Here is a 19672-nt window from a genome sequence, read left to right on the forward strand (position 1 = left end):
ACATTTAGCATTCCGCCTTCATGCAAATGAGGCCGCCGCGGCCTGGATTCGATCCCGTTACCTTCAGGTCAGCAGTGCAGCGCCACTACCACTAGACTACTGCGACGGGAGAGCTGATGGCTACAACCTTGAACCTCTACACAGCAAGCCAACTAGAACTAGCCTGAACACAAGTCGATGTGTATAGTCTGAGTAAATGCAAAAGCAGCAACAAGAAATGCCACGTTGGCTTTTAAGCATGTCACCGAAGATTATTAGCAAGAAATAACCGTGTAGAAACGAAGGAACGATGCGAGTGACAGTACCGGCTTTTTAGCCTCCCTGTAATCTGCTTTCGGCGCCTCTAGAACAAGGAAAAGCTGCAAGGGCAGCGAAAACCAGACACAAAAACAAACGCTCTTCAAGGATAGCCAAACAACTAGGTTTCGCCAACGATATCTGCAAAAGCATACGGCTGGTCGAGAAAGGCTCCCAAGCACAATGTTTTGTCCAACAGGAAACGTCTACGTTACGTTTCCGGTCATCTGGCGTGGACAGCCACTTCTTTCTAAGTGCAAAGGTACCCGCCAGTTCTAGCACTTGTCAGCCTTGCCATACAAAAGCCCTTTCCCAAACCCAGTCTCACTCGTATATACAGTGCCAGAACAATAACTCATTTTCTCGCTTCGTAAATAAATGTTGCGTTTCTTCGTACGGCTGCCAACACCGCATTGTGGCACTCACGAAACTTTTACTTCGTTTCGGGACCACTTCCTTTATTGGCTGAAGATTGGAAAGCAAATGTCCTGGCTTCACAGAAGGGGCGCCTTCACTTCCGTGTTTTGCGGTTCTGTGTCCTACCTATGGGTTGCCGCCACGTGTCGAGCCAATTTCAGCTGACGCTTACTGGCATTTCTTCTGTTCTCTTCCAACTTTGTTGAGGAGTGCTTGAAGCTTTTAGCACCTCGGCTACTGCTGCTCCCTAAGTACCGAAGCACGAAAAAACAAAAAAAAACACACAAGAGGAGTTGCCATCTCCTATCGTTAACTTTTGAAGCAAAACACTTTTATGTGTTTCGTCCACCGGATGTCTTCATTTATTTTTTCATTGCGTTAAAATTGTTTCAATACTGCAAAACTCTCCACAAGAAAAAACCAAACTCATTCACATGATAAAATATGAGCCATGTACCTTGAGGACTGTTCTCTAAAGATAGGAACGTAAGCACAGTTTGGCGGATAGGCATCAAATCGAAAGGATTTTCTACGCATATATAAGCATACATTCTTTTTCTGGCACGTATGTATAAGCTACGAGACTCAAATTGGCATTGACTGTGTCTGTATCAATTTTGAAGAAGCACCAGTGAGGGCCTATATTACAACATTCATTCTATGCCTGCTACTTGATCAATTCAATGCATCCACATGCGCATCACGTCCTTGTGCTCACACTTCAAACCCTTTATAAAGGGAGAGTACTTTTTTATGAATCAAGCAAACATGTGAGCCTGCGTATAGTTCGAGCACGGACCTAAAATCACATGTGCAAGGCCAAATCTTGCAATGTCTGTCAACGAATTAGTCTTCAATTTAAGTGCCCAATCTCTCCTCACGATAACAATATCCGGGGTTTTACGTCCCAAAACCACGATATGATTACGAAAGACGCCGTTGTGGAGTGCTCCGGAAATTTGGACCATCTGTTGTTTTTTTTTTTTTTCAACGTGCACTGGCGTCACACAGTACACGGGCCTACACCATTTCGCCTATACATCGAAATGCGACTGCCGCAGCCAGGATCGAACTCACGACCTTCCGTTCAGCAACCGAGCACCTTAACCACTATTCCATCAAGGCAGACATTTTCCTCACACCTTTCCTTTTTGAAACACGAATTCTGATTGTGTAGCATGCGGCACTAGTACGAATGCTGCATTTAAATACAAAACACAAATTTTCGTTCAGCTCGAAGCCTCTTCCAACATAGTTAGCGGATGCAAAGAGAGACTCGCACGGTATGTCAAAATAAAAGCAGTCTTGGGATACCTTCTGAATAACAAGGATGACGCCTCAAAAATATATCACGTGCAAAGCATCGTTATTCAAGCAGCCAATCATTGAGAAACAGCAGAAACTGCGCGCCAAATTGCAAGCAAGTCGTGCCCATTCGTTCGTCAAAACTCACCAGTGATGACGTAGCGACCTTACAAGACTGTGGAAATATTGGCGTTCTGACGAATCATGACACCAACGTGCAGTGCGCATAATTTAGGATTCCATAGCAGTGCAGAAACATCCCTGTTAGCTAGTCAGTCCGCCCCATTGGAAGAGTGGTTAAGGTGGTATAAGCTGCTGATCAAAAGGTCGTGGTGGTCACATTTCAATGGAGGCGAAACGGCAGAGGCCCATGAGCTGGGAGACGTCAGCGCACGTTAGTTAACACCTGATGGTCGAAGTTCTCGAAGACAACCATTATGATGTGCCTCATAATCATATCTCGGATTTCGGACGTCAAATACCAGATATTTCTACGTGAGCTAGTGAGCTTCTGATTTCTGTTGGCATGACGACATGCAGATCCGACATCTTTCATGCTTGTTATAGCTTAGAAGAGAAATTCTGAAGCTTCGCACGCTATTTTTTTTTCTTTCTCTAAACGCGCGTCTTGTGCTTAAGTGTCATAGCCTTATTCACCGATTCCATTGGTCATGCAACATTACTGCTTCCTACAGGTAACAGTGCAGCCTCAAATCAACTTGAAACCGCGATACACACTAAAGCTTCTTCGTCACAGCTTTAGTACTGCTTACGTGCACCGGCAAAGGTGACTGTTTTGCTGCCCGCTTCCGAGAAGTGCAAGCCAGTCTATCATTTCGCCAGCTCTCCTCTGCATAGCGAAGGACCTTAGGTTTACGTTTCAGTTATTTTCGGCATAACGATGCCAGATCTTTCAGAAGACACGCCTCAACTAAGAGCCAGTAAACCTGGGTGCCGCAATGTACTGAAATTTTGTTTGTATAATGTGCACTCGACGGACATTCGGAAATACATGCCTGCACCATGTTGCAATTCTAAAAGGGCTCGTTATAGCATGCCACCACACTGGGAAACTTGTATTATTAAGAAACTTCGGTACCAAGAATGTCTGCTTCTATATTCCAGGGGTCCAAACGAAAAAACTGCCCCTACGATTCCAAGTCTAAACCCAGCTTCAGCTACCATATACCAGCCGCCCAAAGCAATAAAGATTACCTTAGTAGTAAGTAACCCTATGTATTCGAAATCTTAAGCAACCTAACGTTTTGATATCTTGATGCTATTTCACTCGTTTCCTGACTTTTTTATTACATTATGGCACACTTATAGATTCAACGGCAGCGTTATTGTTAGTAACTTATATGCTATTCGGCCCACCGAAAGTCTAGGGAAACGAAAGAGGCAACACTCGAACATAACCAAACCTACAACCTAACATGCCAGCCGACTATAGCTAGGACTGATCAAATGGGATAGCCTTTTAGTATCGCCACTGAGTGCTGAGAATTCCGCATGCGAATTCTTATTCGGCCACGTAGAAGAAGCACGACCGTTCGGAGCGGTTCATTGTGAGAGGTTAAAGGCGCACACTAAAACAGCCCACCAGAAATATGGAAATCCTACCTCACCTCTCAGCCTTGCAATATATGTTCACTATCTTTATTTAATTTGTATCATCATTTAATTTTTATTATCATTTAATTTTTATCATAGTCGGCGCTCTTGCATATGCTACCTTTCACTACTTGACAGCGTAATAGTGGAACATGTTCGATGAGGGGGAAAAAAAGTAACAAAGAACTGACCTTCTGCGTGAGCTTCGTCAACTCAATGTGCATTTTGAGCAGCACGGCTAGTCTGACGTAACATATGCAGATCAGGTCATTTGAGACAGAAAAGCATGCACGCACACGTGCAGCCATGTTGAGTACAGATTGTGCCCGTATAGCTACGTGATCTCAGCAAATCCACGTAAATATTGATGGTCTAGTCAAGGTGATCATGGAGAGCTTGAAAATAAAAAGCAAGAAGTGCAAGGACGGGATAGGTAACTGGGCTAGCGAAACTACTACTGGGCTATCTTGAAGAAAAATTCAAAAAACGGTGGGCTTGCTTAGCACAAGGTAAAGGCACCTCGCACAAACTTCAAAAAATGAACTTAAGAGACCTTCTGACAGGAGAACAATAGATATTTGGAAATATCTATTGCGCCCTTCGTAGAATGGCGTATCGAATTGAAAAAGAGGGGGGGGGGGGGGAGAAAGAAGCAAGAAGAGGCAGAAAGGTTAACCAGACGCGCTTCTGGTTTGCTGTTCGTCGCTGAAGAGAGGAAATCAAGAAATTAATTTATGAGAGACTAGGATGTAGTAAGACTTCGTTCGGCAGAGGCGAGAAATGTGCATGGTTTCCCACTATAGAGGGCCGAGAAAACACTTAGGCCACCTGACATGTAAAAGACAGGGCATATGAGTGCTGGTTAAAAAAAAAAGGGGGGGGGGGGCACTTCAGTCTTGGGAGAGAGAAGGAAAGGGGACGCGACAAGGCACAAAGCATGGACGCACCACAAGCCCACAACAACGCCATGAACACCAAATGTGCGAACCAGTTCTCAAAGCGAGACTAAAGAGAAAAAAATATTTGTCCCGTATTGGTAGATTGCCCTTTTACAATACCCAAATTACAGCGAGAAGACAGTTTGTGAGCGAGAAAACGTACAAAAAGAAAATACGGGGGGTGACACCACTTTGAACCAATCACCAGTCACTGTGATGAGATGGATTTCGACGGAGTGTACTCGCATCTGTATCTGTAAAAAACGAAGTACATTATCCTCTGAGGTGACCGTAGACCCCACATATCAGCTTTCAGTAAATTTAAGGACTAATGTCACCAAAATATTAAAAAGTGCACTTGATAATCTCTGATGTCGTACGCGAACATTTTGACTAGAAACTATAAAAACTGTCACTTTGATCTCGATTTTCTCATATGTTACTAAAGCTATGACGGCGATGTTAACGACAATAGAGATTTCAAAGTAAAATGTGTCAATTTAAACATATTCTTTGTTTCTATTGAATGCCGCTCTGATGGGCTATGCAAAGGATGAAAATGAAATAGGCTGACATCACTTGTGAGATGTGCACGAGCGATTCACTTCCGTTTCCTGCGAATCGTGTGATGTACCTACTGTTAGTATTCGCCAGCCTGTGGAGATATTAGGAACATTTGCAGTTGACCTGAATTTCCCACAGCCGCAGTAGTTGTTGCTAGCTATTACACATTTTGAAATTTCCTTTCCATTAGCATGTGGGTTCTAAATCCGGGTTACTTCCAACTTCAGTCCAGGCAATTGTTTAGAAAAGAAAATTTATTATTGGAAAAGTAGTCAACTTGTTAGAGTGCGCTCAGAAATTCCCTTTTTTCAATAGAATATCAATAAATATTTGACCTTTCATAATTGTCTTGAGATGAATAAGACATCAACGCGACTATTATCTAGCTTGCAATAAAACGAAAATACAAAAGAAAGCGATTATATTTGCGCACGCTTCAGCCTACTTGCCAATGAGCAGGAAAAACTCCGCATATTTCGCAACTTAGTGGAAGCAAAAAAAAAAAGGAAATTTTTTAGGTGCACTCATTGAATCCAGCAACCAACTGCGCGAGTCATACGGTTCATTCATTAAAACTCTCCCAAGATGACAGTTTAATTGCATGAGGGGTCTGCGAAAGCAAGCGAAAAAAATAATGCTTCCAGGCAGACAAAGATGTTTTATTTTAAAAAAGCTTGCAGCGCCTTCTCGTCTTGAGTCATTCAAGGTAAGAGCCAGGAAAAAAAAGTGTGGAAGGATGAAATGATAAGGAATTTCGAAGCGTCAAAAATTAAATGCTCCCAGTAAAGTATGGCGTCATTTCTGCAAGTAAAGTGCCCGCACGTGCTGCATAGAGGCCTTCAGATGGTGAGCCCCTGCAATTATAAAACGCAGCGAACCCCATTTCCTACTGGCTTGACTATGCGCTGTGGTAGAAAAACACTACAAATAACACACTACAAAGAACAAGAGACGATTTTAACAGAACGAATAAAAACTTTTGCGTTGAAACCACAATGAATACGCAAGTATACCTAAGTGTGCAAAATACAGTTATGAAGCGGATGGAAGATGATAGGAAGCGCTTAGCTTATAAAACCGTAATGACGGCCTCTCTGGGAACCGAAAAATGCGTCAGTGACCCACCAATGAAGCTGTCTCCTGCCTAAATAAGTTTGGTGATAGAGGTCGCATAGGCAGGGTCAAGAGAGTTATCGCTTCGCACGTGTTCCGAGAACTTTATTTACCATCAACTATGCATGAAAGATAAGTCAGGTAAAGTTTGCACGGCATCTGTTAAAAGGTGTCCTGTGTGCCGTGTACTGTGTAATTTCTAGCGTTTCCCTACCACGAGCGCATCGCCAAGTCATTTCCGACCGATATATATCCGCTTTCGTCGCACTACTTCAATTCTCTATACCAGCCTTCTCAAACTTGTTTTCTACAGCTAAATAGGTCACTTGTTCTCGGTGTGATGCATGCTATCCACGAGACCAGTTTTGGTACAGATGCTGTCGCTTTTGTTTTTTATTTTATTTTTATTTTTATTCACATACTGCAGCCCATTAAGGGCTATGGCAGGAGTGGGTGAAAAAAAAAACAGAGCAGAGAATTACAAAAGTACCACTTCCGGGAACACACTACAAAATAACACACGAACAAAATACAATATACATGGCAATTCCATTCAGTACAAAAATAAACATCCAATGAATGGGCACTGCGGGGCGTACATATTAATAGAACAAAGCAAGGAACTATTGGTTAGATACGACTTCTAAGAGAAGGCAGGAATTGATTTATCGCTGCACTCCTAATCTCACCCGGCAGTAAATTCCATTGTTCTATGGTTCTAGGAAAAAAGCTAAATTTGAATAGATTGGTGTGTGCGTGAAAAGGGGCGAGGTTTAGGGCATGATTATTTCGAGTAACGGTTGGCTTGGCATACGTAAGATAGCTGTTATCGGAGAGACGGTTAACTGAGTGAACGATGGCAAGGTAACCGCGCGTAGCTGCGTCTCCACACTACGACAGCCCAATCATATGCAATATTTCGCGTAATTCAAAATGCGAAGCATTACTTTGTGTACTGTAGGCACTTTGAGCATCTATCTATCTATCTATCTATCTATCTATCTATCTATCTACGACTTTTAGCTCTCCAAGCCGTTTCGATAATGGTATCGATACCAAACTTGGTATGGCATAACATGACCGTACGAATAACATATTTAAATAGTCATAACATGAAAATCATGACATGTATGTCATGAATGTCATGATTTAAATTTCATGGTCCTGCAGCTCTTGCGGTGGTTTCGCTCACATGGCAAGTTGCAAAACTGGTATGGTATGACATGATTGCATGGCGAACACAAGCGACAGATCTAAACACGATAAACATGAGATGCATGTCATGTAACAACATGACTACATGCTACGCTCATGATGCGCTCGCGGCCGTTTTGTTAGCTTCACATATGCCAAATTTGGTATTACTTGACGCCATTTTATGACAAAGTTATGACAAAGGAGGACAAAAACTTCAACACGGTCACCTTACATGTGCATGCTTCCCATAACATCGATTCTGAAGGTACGTGGGGTCTGCCGAATTTTTTACTTAATATTATGGCAACAAAAAACAAGGAATTCGCCCTGCTCAACAACTCCAGTAATCCAACCAATCGTAACTTCGGCACCATGAGAAAAGCATGCGACATCATGAGAACGAAGCCTCAAAATATTTCATAACTTGAAGCAAATGCTGCTCAAAGAGACGAATGTGCTCTGGCATAGCTTTTGTGCAAGCGCCATCTTGTTGCCCTGAAAGTAGAACGAACGAACGAAAGCTTATATAAATAACTCAAAAAGGGAATTGTAGTTAGAATTGCTGAAGCGGGTTGTCATTCTCTATCTACATGACTCCTCTAGGATCCGACGAACTTCACTTGGTGTATTTTTTTGCAGTAAAAATGGTCCCACAAACGTTTAGCCACATTCAAGAGCGAGAAAAATAGTTCAAAGAATTTACAAAATGGTGTTTCTCGTGGTCAGAAAATAAGAAGGTTTAGGGCCTATATGACTGACAACATTGGAGTGATCATTTGAAGAACGCAGTAGCTAATTATATGACACACAGTTTGCTCTCTGTGGTAATATATTAAATATTGATTGTCAGCTTAGTCCTTATTCTTACGCCACTAAAACTAGAGTTCTACAAGCGATCATGCTTCAAGTTTAGCTCAGGATAAAGGCTAACACGTGGTTAATTACATCTTCATTAACTGAACATAATCATCCACAAACATTCTTTAGTCATTTCTCAGTTCTGATTAATCACAGCTCGAAACACGGTGTAACGAGTGCTGGTATCTGGCAGCCCTAACAGGCACAGAACCCCACCAGGCACGTGACATAGATTTAAACGCTGCGACCTAGATTGGTTAGCAAGTGCCAGTGGGTGCGTGCAGCGGCGCTTGCAATCTGAGTCAGGCCAGACCGCGCCCCGTATCGGTGCTCTCGACGCAGGCGCAACACGGAGCGCAGGCACATGCTGCCAGCAGCCGTCATTCATTTATCACCGCCTTCCGAAACACTCGAGCGGCTAATCACAACGGGCACGGCGAAACGAGTTTCCAGTCATTTGTATGCGAAACCTCCAAATTGAACTTCGCCCCAGACGAATGGAATTTGTGAGTTAACGCATCGGTTGTGCCAGGTCACTCAAACATGCATACAGCGTATCCGTCCTAACATCCGCAATCTATGGAACAGTATACACGTTTGAGGTCGTGGCTTTTTTTTTCTGTATAACGAGTCACGCTCTGCCCTCTCCCAATTCTGGGTTCACGTATACATGACGGGTAATGCAGTAAGTTTAATGACGCTAAGATTTTGTACTGAGCATTCTCGTCCTAACTAAAGTGCCCTTTAAGAGTCAGATGAGGTTTCTTATTTTGCTATACAACTCCTGCCAGAGTAGCTGTCGTCAAAATATTCATGCTCACGATATCATACTACCATACGCAACAGTGAGATAGTCCGATACTTAATTTTGTCCATGGTTAACATCAGCAATCTATTCCTTCCTCCTGACGAACATTAAGGTCAGTTTACAATTGAGGTAACACGCCTCGATATTATAACTCAATAAACAATTGTATCGGGCCAGTTGGTAAGGATCCATCTTGCTAGGAAGCGCATCCACTATTACACAGAACATACAACACAAGCTCTTAAGCACTTGTGTTGTATGTTCTGTGTAATAGTGGCTGCGCTTCCTAGCAAGATTGATATTATAACGACTGAAAGAGAAAACTACAGACTTTTTCAATAATGACAATTCATGGGGATTTACCTCGCAAAACCACAGTGGGATTATAAGAGACGCCCTAGCAAAGAACTTCGGAAATTTCGACCACCTGTGGTTCTTTAACTTGAACCTAAATATAAACTCATCAGTCTATAGCACACTGTCGCCATATAAATGCAGCCGCCAAGGCTGGGATTCCACCCCGCGACTTTTGAGTCAGCCTTCGCGCGCCATAACCACTAAACCACCATGGCGGGCAGCACAGACGCTTTAAAAAAAAAAGGAACTAAAGTACACAATACTTGACAAATGATAAATGCTATCAGGGAAACGGAATACATTTCAGATCGATCATGAAAACGCGAGGTTGTCTACACGACGCTGAGGTAATCAGAATGGCTGAGAATACAGGTACTGCGGAAGCAACATTTTGCCTGCTTTAAGACTGACTTATCGCTAACCTACGCTCACCGTTCCTAATTTAGCTTCAAGACAACTTGAGTTTGCTTACCTTTTTTTTTTCAACTCGCTTGTTTTCCCCACTCTTCGTAACACATGGTAAAAATCTGCTTGCCATTATAAAATTAGATAATATGAATCGCAACGGATTCGTCTGGCAGGGAAACTCATGTGGGACCCCACGCTCTCCACGCAATCAAAAAACTCAGATCGCACTGATCAAAACAACGGACTCAAATATGCACAGGCGCTCTAAAAGTATATATTTGTTCGCGAGTAGGCAGGCGTCATGCTTCCTCAGAAACTCTGAAAGACGCTGTCGTAAAGTTGAGCCTAAAATAACAGAGCCACTTGTATTGCAGCAACTTCTCCTCAAAGAAAACACCCGTGGTTTAAAGGGAATGATAATTTAACGCAGGACAGGGTGATTCGGGAAGCGGTCACTTACGAAGGGGCAGAATGCATCTACATTGGGTGGGAGGCCATAGACTTCTCGAGTCCCTCAGCACAGAGCTCCATCGCTAAGTGCGCGCCAGTTGACGAAGCTCGTTGTGCAATTGATGACAGTGAGATCACTGATAAGTAAACAGTTGCCGACAACGAGCAGCCAGTTTCAAAACGACGGTTATGTGATACACGAAGAGCGTTTGTGCACGCAACTAAGTAAACGCAGTCCCGTACTCACGCGTTCACCTATCTGCGGGAAAGGTAATTCTTTCACTCACTCTCACGCGTCTTCAGCAGCTCCATGTCTGTCGTCATAGCCCGTTTCCTGAAGAGCCCGAAGACACTGTTTCTGAGATGTAAGTAAACATTCGATTGGCGAAGCAGTCTGGGCTTTCGGGGTGAACGGACCTAACGCAGTGGTTCTGGCACCAGTGCCACCCTTGTCAATGTGTGCCATAGCGTTCGTTGGCCATCCGCAGCCTGAAGATCTATTTCAGCAATATAGTGCGAACTTTCCTCTATGTAAACGTATATGTCCACTCGTTTCCTGTCGTGTGTTTGCTTTGCTTTTGATTCCACGTTTGTTAACTCCTTTAGGAAAGAGCCTTATCCACCACGTGGTAGTTAACCCTAATTCGGTTTCAACCGATATCCATCTCACTCTCAGCAAATACCCACACAAGATGTGTCTGAAATCCGGCACTCTTTCAGTGAATGCCTGCTTCAGACATGTGTATACTAACATAACTTCCTATACAATGCTACAAGGCTTGCAGACTTTCAGGGTTTATGCAATGAGAATGGGGAATAAGCGAAAAAAAAAGCATTATGTTCACTTCTATAAAAGACTCGCCGAGTAGCACAGAAGAATTTTAACGCATGAAGAACGTACGCGTTTGGCGGACCAGACGCAGAGCTGTTAGTGGTATATCAAGTGTATACGGCCACCACATGTACATTGAAATTTTACAGCTAAAGCATTTTCTTCCACGATTTATCTGCTTTGATCTTCCATTTGTATTTTGATTATATTTTTTTCTTTACTTTCATTCAATGCGTCGTAGGACAAAAATGACGGCAGTAAACAAATGTAGTCAGTTATGAAGATTTGCGTATTATCAGCAAGGCGAAAATATATGGAAAACAAATCAGACAGGAGAGACAGCTAAGTTTTTACATGAAAGTCAGAATATATATTGCAATTTTTTTTTCACACAGTGGCAAACTAAACTTGTGTATTTCCTCCGTAACTGAAATGCAGGCACACATCCCGAGACTTTTCCGCTGAACCTTATTCACTTATATAATATACTAATAGAAGTACTAATAGAAGCATCGCGAGAGTTCGGCGATTCTTTTAAAAAAAATATGCTAATAACGCACCAAGTTTCTCTCTCTCTTTTTTTTTTTTTTTGAGCAGCCAACTTCCAACCAGGTGCAACTTTTTTTTTTCGTTCAGAGTAAGGTTTATACCGCTCACTAATGTATAAGTGAGCATCTGGGGGAAACAGACAACGCTGGAAATTTCGATGAAATAAATGCAGAAAAAACTGTCTGGAGTCTCAAAAATGCAGACAAAGGAGACCAGGGGACTACTATTATCCCCAAGGCCAGAAAATGAGCTCAACACACGAAACAAAGTCAGCCATAATCGAATTCTCTCGAAGCTAGCCTCTTCGTCCCCTTTATCGATTGCCCATTTAGAAAAGCCAGTATGCCACCTCGCTACAAAACTGCGCCGTAGCGGAGGTTCGCAGTAATTACTTTCCCATCACGAAGATGTAATCTCAGTACCCATTTAGTTACAAGGGTCGCTTCTGCGAGCTCGTCGTTGTATAGCAAAACCCATTTGGGAGCGCTCGCGGCAGCTGCATGAATAGAATTGTTTTCCGGAAATGTGTTCGTTAAGGACGCAACTTTTAGGCGTGCATAGCCGAGGGAGCGAGATTTTCTAGCGTAATAGAGTTTCTTTTAGAAAAGTTCTCATTTCTGTAGCGGAATTGTTACAGTTGTATATCCAAAACGAGCAAAACTGGCTAGAATTATAGTTAGTGTCGGTTAGTGCTAGCTTATGCTGACTTCCGATTATAGTAGTGTTCACAAGTCTCGATTATCCACTCTTATGGCGCTAATATCATCTCCGCTCAACCCCTTTTGAAATTTTGAATTGACCAATTTTCTTGGGTGCATTCTTTTTCTTCTCTTTCGACTTTTTTTTCTATTCCGCCTTTGTATTTTTGTCATTTCTTTTTGCTTTCCTTGCATTTTCACTGCGCCGCGTTAGGCATACGGAAGCTACGAAACAATGCACAAAGTTGCGCAGTTGAGAGACGGGCAGAAAGAAGACACGAGTAGGTTGACTAAGCACGAATCACCGAAGGCCTTGCTTGAAGGCCTTGCTCACTCTTTTTTCGACTCCCAACAAGATGTGCCTAATCAGGTAACCCTTCTGTGCATGTCTCAATCGCACCACGTTGTGCATTTTAATTGCAACCCAACAGGTCCAAATTTCCACCTTGTATAGTGAAATGCACTTTGAGTTGATTCGGCCAGTTATTCCGTGTTTCGTGAACCGGCTTGCTACAGTAAAACGCATTGCCACAACACTTTGAAGAGCTAGTACATCGGCGTCCTTCACTGGAAATGGGATTTGGCTGGGAAGACGTCTTGCACGTTTTGGTGTGTTACCAGCATCAAATTGCTACCAGCATTAATGTTCTTTTTAGAATTCCCATTGAAAGTGTTTCATTAATAGTAACTAGCAGTTCACCCTTGGTGCGAAAACAACGTACTCGGCACGTTGTCCACCACAGATACGAAAGTAGGCCAGAAAGTGCTGAATCTACGGAAGAGTTCTACGGAAAAGTAGTCAAGTAAATTTTCTTGTAATTTCATGAAACACTTCATGAAATGATCGATTAAAATTTTGAAACTCTAGCGTTCTAGGTAATGTTATCATATTTCTTTCTAATTCATTACCGGTAATTAATTACTTAAAAAGTCGTATTCAGCTTTACACAGCAGTTCTCGTGTTTAAAAGCTGGGGGCCGCTTTTTATGGGCACCCCCATATTGTAAGAAGGAAGGCCCCCCCCCCCCTTTTTTTTTCAGCTTTTCCCTGGCCGTATATGCAACGGCTTACCCGAGTGCCAGTAACAACGAAGGGCGACAATTCATAGAGGACATGAACGTTCGCATCGAAGCACGGCGTATCTATGAGGTGGTGAGCGAGATGTTCTAACGTTAATACCACCCTTCTTTCCAGTGCATGTATTCGAAGGTTCTCCAGTGAAGCAGCCGACCTCTAAGCGAGAAGACGTGGAAGAATCAGCAACGACAACTTTGCGAAGCAACTTTTGTTGAAACTTAACAATGTGTAACACTACACCACAAAAGCCACAGTAAGCCTCCCTGCCTTCACATAAACCTTTATCCTTCCCTATGCAAACCACGGTATTTCATTGCAGTTTTAGTAAACTGGTGTTAGTGAACCGTTGAGTTCCTTATTGATTGATTGATTGGTTGAATGATTTATTGATTGATTGATTGATTGATCGATCGATCGATCGATTGATTGATTGATTGATTGATTGATTGATTGATTGATTGATTGATTGATTGATTGATTGATTGATGTGTGGGGGTTAAACGTTCCGAAACCACCATATTAATAAAGAGACGCCGTTGTGGAGGGCTGCGGAAATTTAGACCACCCGGGGTTCTTCCACGTGCACCCAAATCTGAGCAGACGGGCCTACAGCATTTTCGCCTCCATCGAGAGCAGCCGCCACAACCAGGATTCGATTCGGCGACCTGCGGGTCAGCAGCCGAGTATACTTAGCCACTAGACCACCGTGGTGGGGTTAATCTCTTATTAATATTTTTAATGAAAGTAACACAAGAGTAATCGACTACATATGTGTAATTGCTCATTTGCCTTTTTGGCCGGTAATTGATCGCTTACTCAATTACATTTTAAAGAACGTAATTATAATTCGTTACATATATTTTGTAACGTGTACAAGGCTGCACTCAATGGCAGCATGATCACGTGTTATTTGAAAATACACGATCATAATAGACAAAGAGCAACAGTGATCTTAAGACAGAATATGTACGCCTTGGAGAGCGAGAAAAATAGAAAGAGTCAAAGATGTGAAAAAAATATTAGCGTTCGGTTTGATACCCTGCACTGACCGAATGCAAACCTGTTTAGATACATTGTCTCTTTTTTTTTCTACAAGTCACTTCCGTCTCTAAATTCATACACGAGGATTCAGTGCAGCAATCTTCTTGCATGGTCACTGCAACGCATCCAAAGTTCACTTCCGCAAATTAAATGGACGGCGAACACTACAACGGCACCACTGTGGCACATAATGAACAGCACGTCTACAGTACACACATGCATACGAGAGCCATAAATCCTATTTCTAGTGCTGTAGTGCTGGGTGCCTTCAAGACAAAAGCGCGTTGGCCCTCATCGCCGAGAGGACATTCTGTCCATCTGTCTAGATTGTCAATGACGGTACGACAACCGAAGGTCCACCAGGTTCATCGATCATCCAGTCGCGACTACTTTTCCCGCGGACTTCGGCTTGGGGTGCATGGCACTTTTATCAGTAACACCATGATCAGCAATTGTCCGCATGATTGCTGCCGAACACGAAAGTCGAGTGGATAACCAAACGCTGGCTTTGCTGAGGTGCGTAGAGCGTGGTTCGTGTTTTCTCGTGAATGCGCTGATATTAGTATCTCCCGTGTCGCAAAGCGAAGACACTTAATCCTTTCCGCGAGAACGGGGAGGAAAGCTCATCGATTTGCTTTCTTTTTAATTGAGCACGGCAACCAATAACGAACCTCGTAATTGAAAAAGGCAGTTTTGGTGTTCACCCCCGGCTTCTGTAGCCCCGGGATTGCCTGACCTAGGTTCTGACATGATATCCCTGTCGTGCTTCTCTTAGTGCTCAGAAAGCATCTTAGGCTGGCAGAACAGTACTTTATACTGCTGCCTTCTAAGTGGAAAGTGGAATGAGGGAGGAGCAAGAGGATAGATGAGGAGAGACACTACAGCGCGACTATACAGTAAGTCCGCGCTCTTAGTTCATTGCGATCTAGCGGCTCTTTCTTCTTCCTTTGCATAGAGTGGCAAACCAAATACAACCTCGTTAACGTTTGTGTCTTTCCTTTGCATCTCTCTCTCTTTCTCGCTCTCTCTGGTGGTTTCTTGAGAAGTGAAGCTTAACAATGTTAAAACGTAAGACACGACAGAAAAGAAAAAACGTCCAATACATCTCAAATCTATTTCGCCATACTAAGATCCTGTACACTTTCACACAGAAGCTTTTGTTAACATCGTTTGAGTACTTATTTCATAACTATATAACCTGAATGGCTACAAAGCATTCCAGTCGTCCCTAAAAACAAACGTCCTAAGCAAACTGCAGCGGTTTAGCGTAGATAACTTTATTTTCTAGTAGATAGAGCTGTTTGAGCAGCCCCTTCTTTGAAAGTTGATCAGTCCATAACGCCTCAGCATAACAATTCGACGTTTTAGTTCTACACGATTAACACCTTCACCTAATCTATGTATGCAATAAGATATAAAGCAGGTCTTCAGATAATAATGCAAAAGACTATAGGCTCCAGTCATGTCAAGTCATTTTCCTTCCTTTTTTCCTTCCTTTCTTTCTTCCTTTCTTTTTTTCCTTTCTTTCTTCCTTTCTTTTTTTCTTTATGTCTATCTATCTATCTATCTATCTATCTATCTATATTTCTTTCCCTCTTTCTTTCTTTCGACCTTCCTTCAAGTAGCTTAGAAAGAACCTAGTATTCTTGATTTCTAGTAATCCCCACAAAATGAGGACGAAAGCAATTTTTCCCCTGCCACTTTTTAAGAGCGTAGTCTCGCTGTTATGAGGAAACAGAATAATATAAAAGGCTTCAGGAGCTTACGCCCAGCATTATCAAGTCATTAGTCGCTGCGCAGAGCCTTTTCTAAAACAATAAGTGTACAATTTTTGCCTTCCGCTGGTGCTGTAAGATACTGAGATAAATTCAAATACGAACAAGGAAGCTTTGTAAAATGTTTAAAACCAAACAACGAGCAATCAAATGAAAACCGTTGCGGCGTGGTGGCAGTCACGATTACGATGGCCATGGCGACGACCACAATTAATCGACGATTGACCGCTCGAGCTGAATCTCATTGACATAAATATGCGACCTTCCATTAGAGCAACGCGCCAGTAGGAAACTTTATAGTCTGAGAGTTCTGATAGCTTGGAAAGTTCTAAAAGTCTGGGAGCGCTAAGGTAAAAAAGTGGCTCGAAATTTTCCTGGTAAGTTTTCAGCGCACTGGCTTGCGGATCTACGTGCAGGCCAGCACAATATAGCAAAGAAAAAAATATTAATATTAAATCTGCGAAAACATATAACACACTATACATGAGCGCTATTCATTTTTCGCGATGTTTTTACTTGCACGCCTTCACTCAAAGAGCCTGGCTAACTAACGCTTAAAGGTGTAAGTTCAGAATGCTGGCCGAACAGAGGCCGTCTAGCGAGCAAACCAAAAAGAGACAAATTACTTTCCTATGCGACCAACGCGAAAGTGTTGCCTTCTTTCCGTTTCGCCAGCTCACCCATAATGCAGCAGGCAGCGGAGAATACCAAAGCTTCCTTGGAGTCCACTGACGTTCTCGGCTCGTCTGGCGCATAAGGATGCAACGCCACCACTCCTGCTTAAGGAATAAGCCACCCAGTGTTTCGACTATGTCTACTTTTCATTCGGCAAACGGGGCTCCCTAGGGTCCTTTTTTTTCTCTTTTTTCTTGTCTCTTTATCTCCCTGTTGTGGCTTCTCCGTGAGTTGTCATTGAATCATTCTACATACCATCCCTCCTTCCTCATATAGGCAAACCGTAAGTCTGTTTCTTTGTCCAAAGCGTGTTCACCGATGATCCGGGAAGCAGAGCTGGGAGCCAAAAGGCAGCCTTCGCGAATAAAGGCGAAAATTGGGGCATCGCGTGGAAGGAGGTACCAATGCACAGTAAAGAGAGTGGATGTAGCCGAGCCTGGCATCCGGTGGCCTGTCCATGCACCGGTCATACATTATTGTGACCAGTCCACGTCATTGTGCCATCCGTATATATATATATATATATATATATATATATATATATATATATATATATATATATATATATATATATATATATAGGGGGGGGGGGTTATAGCAGGTCGAAGCAAAGAGTCATCTTGCATTCACTATCAGTCCGTCCACTGTAACTAATGCCTTGTTTGACTTTGCTGTCGTTGAGATAGGTCTAGAAGGTATACATATAAAGAAAGAGAGAGAGACGGCAACGAGTGTCCTTATAATTGCTATCGCCATACCATAATCAGAGACACTACGTACGTATATACACTATAGGGCTTATAACACATGAGCACTGTCTATGGTCATAGACCCTTTCATACAGCGTGATCACATCGCGGATGAAGTCCGTACAGATAATGGCAAGGAGCCATAAGGACTAAAGACAGTCACCATCGTGGTTGTTGTTGTTGTTGTTGTTGTTGTTGTTGTTGTTGTTGTTGTTGTTGTTGTTGTTGTTGTTGTTGTTGTTGTTGTTGTTGTTGTTGTTGTTGTTGTTGTTGTTGTTGTTGTTGTTGTTGTTGTTGTTGTTGTTGTTGTTGTTGTTGTTGTTGTACACACGGGAAGCTGAAATAAGAGAAATTATTCCCTCTTCTATACCATTCTTCAGTACTAGGATTAATTCTTAAGCGTGAAATTGGGTGACTGAAAAGAAGCAGTTTGGTGGAGCACCCGAAAAATTCTTTTTGTCATGTCTATTTTATTAGAGAAGAAAATTGATTGATTTGTGGGGTTTAACGTCCCAAAACCACCATATGATTATGAGAGACGCCGTAGTGGAGGGCTCCGGAAATTTTGACCACCTGGGCTTCTTTAACGTGCACCCAAATCTGAGCACACGGGCCTCGACATTTCCGCCTCCATCGGAGAAGAAAATTGCTGGAAATATTTCTGTTAGTTTTCAACAATGCTAGTTAATGGGTATCACTTCGGCACACATCAACGTCATTGGTTCTATGGCAAAGCTGCCGTCACGTGCTGTCACCTTTTCTGTATTTACAGCTTCCACGCTATTACAATGTACACAAAGAAGAGCGAAGTTAAGTGCAGTGTATAAATACGTGTGCACAGAACGAGAACAGCTGCTCTCTGCACCCGAAGTTGTTTCTCTCGATCTACCTCTCTTGGATATGCAGAGAAATAGTTCGAGGGAGTAGCACTCCTGAAATGTATAGTGCGCGTCACATCACGATATCAGCTCCGCACACTCAAGAGGAAACTGCGCACTACGCTTGTTGCTTGAATCACGAAAGCACGTTTTATTATAATGCTGGAATTTGCAACTAAGGCATAGAAATCCTTTCTGGTGCACTTCCTAAAGAAATGACGTTTGTTGTATTTTCACACGAACAAAAGTCGTCGTAGAGGGAGCTTTCTGCACTCACCGAAGCTGCTTTTTAAAACTGGCTTTTATATGTGGACCAGTGCAGGATATGCGACGGGGATCAGTTAGCGTTCTTATCACACTTAGTATGACACTCGTACGCTATTTCAGGTTATGTGGGAATGCACAGCATCGACCTGCTCAAGCGAAGAAGTGCGAGGGAGGGAGGGAGGGAGGGAGGGAGGGAGGGAGGGAGGGAACGAAGTTCTACGTCGAGCTTTCCTTTTCCTCAAAAGCGCCACAATGTCTTTACTATCCATGGCTATCCTGCACTCCGGCTCAACTTCAACAGTCTTACTTTTGCTTCTAACGACCTTACGCTAATATAACACAGTAGACCCTGTAAAAATATCACAAAAATATCAATTCGCTCAGATAAAAAAGCAATACCAAAACACACACGCTACTTGCGCAAACGTGACTGAGACAGTCAGCCGGCCTAACTTAGCAGCGCGAGCAGCTAGTGGTACTCCTGTTTCCCTTCCAGCCACACATAGTCGAACACTTCCGGTCTTCATTCAGCCGCTTTCTGAACTCCTGGACTTTTCATTAGCGTAGATGAAAAAAGGAAAACTCAATACACAGGAAGGGATGACAACAGGAAAAAAACGTCACGCGAGCACGCATTACGATCTCGAGCGCGCATCATGAAACGTGGTCGCACCTTCCCATGCGTGGTGATTCATGCAATCGAGAGTGACACACGCCTGCACATGGCGGCATACCGCGGACAAAAACGCACCTGAAAAAAACTCCAGTCTTGATTTACGTACGATGTATACGCTATCAGCCAATA

This window comes from Rhipicephalus microplus, chromosome 4, assembly GCF_043290135.1.
Source record: "Rhipicephalus microplus isolate Deutch F79 chromosome 4, USDA_Rmic, whole genome shotgun sequence".
In the NCBI taxonomy this organism is placed as follows: domain Eukaryota; kingdom Metazoa; phylum Arthropoda; class Arachnida; order Ixodida; family Ixodidae; genus Rhipicephalus; species Rhipicephalus microplus.